Source organism: Misgurnus anguillicaudatus, chromosome 4 (assembly GCF_027580225.2).
Source record: "Misgurnus anguillicaudatus chromosome 4, ASM2758022v2, whole genome shotgun sequence".
NCBI lineage: Eukaryota > Metazoa > Chordata > Actinopteri > Cypriniformes > Cobitidae > Misgurnus > Misgurnus anguillicaudatus.
In genome coordinates, this window is record NC_073340.2 from 9702426 (window position 1) to 9707611 (window position 5186).

General features: G+C 36.9%; 1 long non-coding RNA gene across 1 annotated transcript; it reads right to left on the bottom strand.

Annotated features, from left to right (window-relative positions):
- Positions 1-427: 427 nt before the first annotated feature.
- LOC129450042 (uncharacterized) lies at positions 428-2219 on the bottom strand. Its single transcript, XR_012369213.1, has 5 exons — positions 2070-2219; positions 1661-1754; positions 1404-1524; positions 1209-1323; positions 428-1069 (listed from the first exon to the last, which is right to left on the bottom strand). It is a non-coding gene; the product is annotated as an uncharacterized lncRNA (long non-coding RNA).
- Between the last annotated feature and the right edge of the window lie 2967 nt (positions 2220-5186).

A 5186-nucleotide genomic window follows, 5' to 3' on the forward strand; every position in this document is an offset into this window, starting at 1 on the left:
TTTGTCTATAAAGCTTTGCCAGACCATAACTCAGTTACTACTGAGAATTGTCTAGTTTTAACCAGGCTAGTGGTTGAATGTAAATGGAACAAGTCAGATATCTATCTGATCAGAGAAGTGACCACGTGGAAAAAGGTCCTATATTCACAGCAAAATCACTGGTGTTAAAATAACACCCACGGTGTCAAATTTAACACCGGCAAAGTGTGTATATGTGTCCACACTACACTGTGTTAATTTTGTCAAAAGTGTAGTGTTAATTTAACAACACCCATTATATGTTAATTTAACACTCAATATTGTTAAATTTTACACTTTGTTCAACACTATTCATTGTTGTTTCCACACTACACTGGTGTTGGCACACAAATACAGTGTTAAAAATTAACACTCCTAATTTAAGGTCAACACCAGTGTAATGTGAATTCAACAATGTTAAGTGTTAAAATACTGAGTAATAGCCACTTTTGTTGCTAATGGGTTGTTTCTATAAAAGAAAAATGACAAGAAATATTGCAAAACCTCTTTTTATTAAAGTAAATCACATTTAATATTTACATTGATACACACAACACTTTGCATTTAACACTGCTTATTTAAATACCTCAGATACAATTAGAAACAGAATACAGTATGGAATAATGAAAGTCTTATACCACAGCGCAGTGACATGAAAACCACTTATTATAAAGGTCTTTAATAAATCAAATAAGAGTTAAAAAAATTAGCCACCCTACTCAAAACTTGAACATTAAAATACATGCAATTACCTTATCGGCAAGCAGAAATGCTTATCCTTCACAATACTAAAGATTTTTCCATAACAAAACAGACATTTCAATTCAAAAGACGTTTCATTTTTCTTAAACACGTTCCAACCTGGTATTTAGTTCTGTAGTTGTTTTACTGTACAGTAGTGGAAGGCTGCATCAGTGGTCTTCATCATGGAGGGAATGGCTTTTTGGTCCAGAATGATGCAAAAATTCTGGATGCAACTTTTGTTCCCAACGCAGAGCAGGCAGGGCTGTGCTGATTCATCCCCCTCAAAGCATGGATTGATGCTCATCACCTAAGAGTGTTTTAAAAGAGTGTATTTGATGAATGTATTTGATGTGTATTTATGAACTTGTATGCATTTACATGGGGTGAACAATGCAAGCAAACTAACTGCTGAATAAATAACTAGAACAAAATACCAAAAAACTTACACAGCACAATCAGTAGCTTCAGTTGCACATTGACCCTCTCCAGTCTTTCCTCCTTTCACAAATGAAGGCAAGAGGTGAATGAGCCAGGGAAGAGCTGCCACATAACTGTCCCGTCCTAGCAAAACAGAATTTAAACACCATGAGTATACAGTTAAACTTTAAAACCGTAAAAGTAGCAAACCCATTTACACTTACCATATTTAAACTCCTGTTGACCAGACAGAGGGTCATCCATATCTTCATCAGGATATAGGCTGCAATTATCCTTTAATTGTTGTATGTTGGCTATTTTGCAATACATCACCTCAGCATATTTCTGCAGATTTTCAAAGACAAAAAGGGTCAAGAAAATACCAAAAAGGATGCAGTTTTAGCCGTTATTTGAATCAAAATCATCTCAGTATAATCATGTTAGAGACAGTGTACAGTACTAAAGTACTGTGTGTACTCACATAGTTGGTAAGCTCTTATCCTCCAAACTGGGTTAAGAAATAAAAGTTCCAGAATTCATGGGTATGCCGTATTCGAATATAGTCTGGTAGGGTCCTATCACAAAAAAATGACAATAAAGACTCTGAAAACTCAACATTCTTTTTATATTAAAAACAGCACTCAAGACAATATGAATCTTCAATTATACATTTTCAAAATAGTAATCAATTTGATTACTATTTAATATGATATCAATAGCAAAACGATTTATGAGAAGATAATATATTTTTATTAAAGTTGGCAGCAGGTCATGTCACTTTCTTGCCTGATTAATAACCATAATATGTACAAAACTACATATACTAAAAAGATTGGTTAACTGTTCAGTTATGTCAAATAAAATTATTTATATGTATAAATGAAACTTACCTTCTGTAATGAATTTATGTAAGTATTAGCAGTCGTTTCTCATTGGAAGTCATCCATGTCAGGTCTTCTTTAATAAACTGCCCTAAAAACAGCATCTCTTCTGAATGAAGCACTCAGTGTGTACTTTCACCAAACTAGCATCTATAATGACAGAAAAACAAATGTTCGCCATACACGTTTTACACTTTCGTATGTATTTGCTATTTGCATCTGTCTGACATCTAGTGCCACGAAAAGCTTACAACATACAATGCATCCAATCTGTGCATATTCTGAGGTAAAATGAATTGTTGGTTTGGCGATATTTTCCCTGTTTGCATACATCTAAAAAAAAAAAAAACACATGACGATGCGGTTGCGGTTTTCTCCGTGTTTTTCAGTAATTTGAATAATTAACCGATATCCGTGCACTCACGTGCATGTAAACGACCTCGTTAACTCGCGGTATCTAGCCTATATGATTACCTCATAACGAGCATCATATGGTGAATAAACGAGCTTTCATTTAACTTAATTTCATACCTTCAATTTGTAGTGCATGTCGCGTTTTATCAGGGTTCAATTCTTACATTCATTCTTATCTCCTGTTAATATTATCCTTCTTGGTTAAAACTTTTAGCTAGAAGTTTAACTTTATACCAAACTAACAAGGGAACAACGTAACACAAGGTAGCTCTGATTAAACTGAACCAAATAACGAACAAAGGGGAAATAAAATGGGAAAAATATCTTATTTAGGTTTTTTGGCAAATGGCTGCGTAGAGTCAGACAGAGAAATAACAGTTTAATTTAGCTAAACCATGTGAATATTATGAGATTTACCTGCTCTCTTCAGTCCTCCTTTGAAAGAAAATGGCGGTAAAATCCCTGACAGGAAATGTTTAGTGAAGGCGTGGCTTGATTTACACCGCTCAGTGTGAAATCTGGTAACACCCTTGTTTTACACTGACACTGTCATGGATATAACACTGGCCTAGCAATGGCAGTGTTATTTTATTACCAGATAGTGTTAAAACAGCATCAACACTGTGTATTTAACACCATCCCTGAAAATTTAACACTGGTGATTTTGCTGTGTTGACTGCTGGAATGTTACAAAAATGTAATTGTTAAAAAAATGCTAAATAATTAAAAAGGACATTCTGAAAATGTAACTTGTGCAATGGTGAGAAAATTGGCAAAATAATTTGAAAAATAAAAAACATGTTCAGTTGTTCGGTATTCAGCCTTCGGCTGAGTGTATAATTTGCTTCGGCTAAGAATTTTCCTTTTGGTGCATCCCTATTAAAAATGGTTCCCCTATGATTACAAACCAGTAAACCACTTTTAGTGCTATTTAGAGCAGTGGTTCACAAACTGGGGGCACCTGAGATGATGCCAGGGGGCCCTGATTTATGACAGTTTTAAAAAAATATATTAATTTATCATAAGTTTGGTGAAATTAAACCTCAGAAAAACAAGACTGCTAACCAACAGTAATTTCATATTTTTTCTTTGATTCAAGTTTTAAGCTTTAGAATGTTTTATTTCATAAATTTTCTTTAGGGGGCCACGAACAGGTGCATTGTACACAAGGGGGGCCCCCATGCAGATAAAGTTTGAGAACAACTAATTTAAGATGTACACAGATGGTCGATGTATGCCCATTGCAACAAAATGCAATGCATCTCCTGTGCTAAATAGTAATACTACATTTTCTGGCGCATATGCGCACTATGCTTACAATGCATGCAGGGTTTCAAAATCTGGCAGTGCACATACAGTATGCGCGCCCACTTCTGATGACGAAAATTGCGTTGAGGCCGAGGTATGGTAAATTTTTGTGTACTGTACGAGCACTGCCGGATTTTTGAAACCTTACATGCGTGCCTACATGAGAATGTATGTAGGCCAGGAGATGTATTGCATTTTGTCGCAATTCGCATGATGCGAACGTCTGTGTACACGTACGAGTCAAATAAACTAAACTTTTTATTTGTAAATAATGACTAAACTTCAACCTTAGGAAAGAAATGGTTCTTTGACTAAAATGTAACTTGGGGAACCAAAAAAATGGTTATGGCATGCAGAGGAAAATCATTTATAGTACCTTTATTTTTAAGAATTGTAGTACAAAAAATTGTGGCATGCATGAGCACACTACTACTACTAATACTTCTACTAATACTAAATAAAAATAGCTGTTATTATTATTATAATTACAGAGTGAATTTTAAAAATACATTTTCAAGGTATATACACTCACACAGGAATACAAAAATATATGGTCAGGTTTTATCCTTTTATACCAATTAATTTAATTACATTAGCAAAGGAAAAGCTTCCAGTCATTAGACCATGTATTAATAGAAAAAACAGAATGTGTGAGAGGCGAGAGATGGGCATGATTGTAGGTGGATTTTGCTTTGGGTATCAGCATCATCAATCACACTTGTGTTTGGAGCTCTCTCAACAATCTATGATGTCACAAGAGAAAGGCAACCAATCAGATGTCTCCGACCAACCCCTCTGTTCTCATTGGCTTCAGCCTGGCCCTCAGCTTTGTATACTCCAGTCATCTCTGCTAGCAAAACAGACAATGTGCTGCTGTTACGAGCAGGGCACGCTCACCAATGTGACGGAGCGAGGAACCCATCACAGCCCGAGAGAGGAAGTGAGTAAATTTTCTTTTCATCTGTATGACTCTTCCTCTCCTCATACAGTTCTATAAATAGATCGCTGCCAGAAATATCCCTTCCCCTCAAGTAAATGCTTACTGTTGACAGGGCCAGCAAAAGAAGAAACTGCAACCAAAAGGGCACCAGAAGTTGCCATCGGAGGACTTTATCTCCATCATCTCGCTCTCCCCTGGCTTGCAGCTCTGAGATGGGCTGCACTGCCGGCCGCTTGCCCTGCCAGCCTCCGACCTTAGCACAGCTGCCCGTGCTGGACCCCGACAGCAGTCAGCCTCAGGATGCTTTGGCACCAATGCCTTTACCCAGATCTCATGAAGATCTCTCCACTCTAGAGCGGCTGTCCCAGGCCACAGGTGGCACTGAGAAATCATGGTACCGGTGCGTGTTTCCATTCGGGGTAATCTCGCTGGTAATTGGCATGGCAGGAACAGGCGTCACCTTT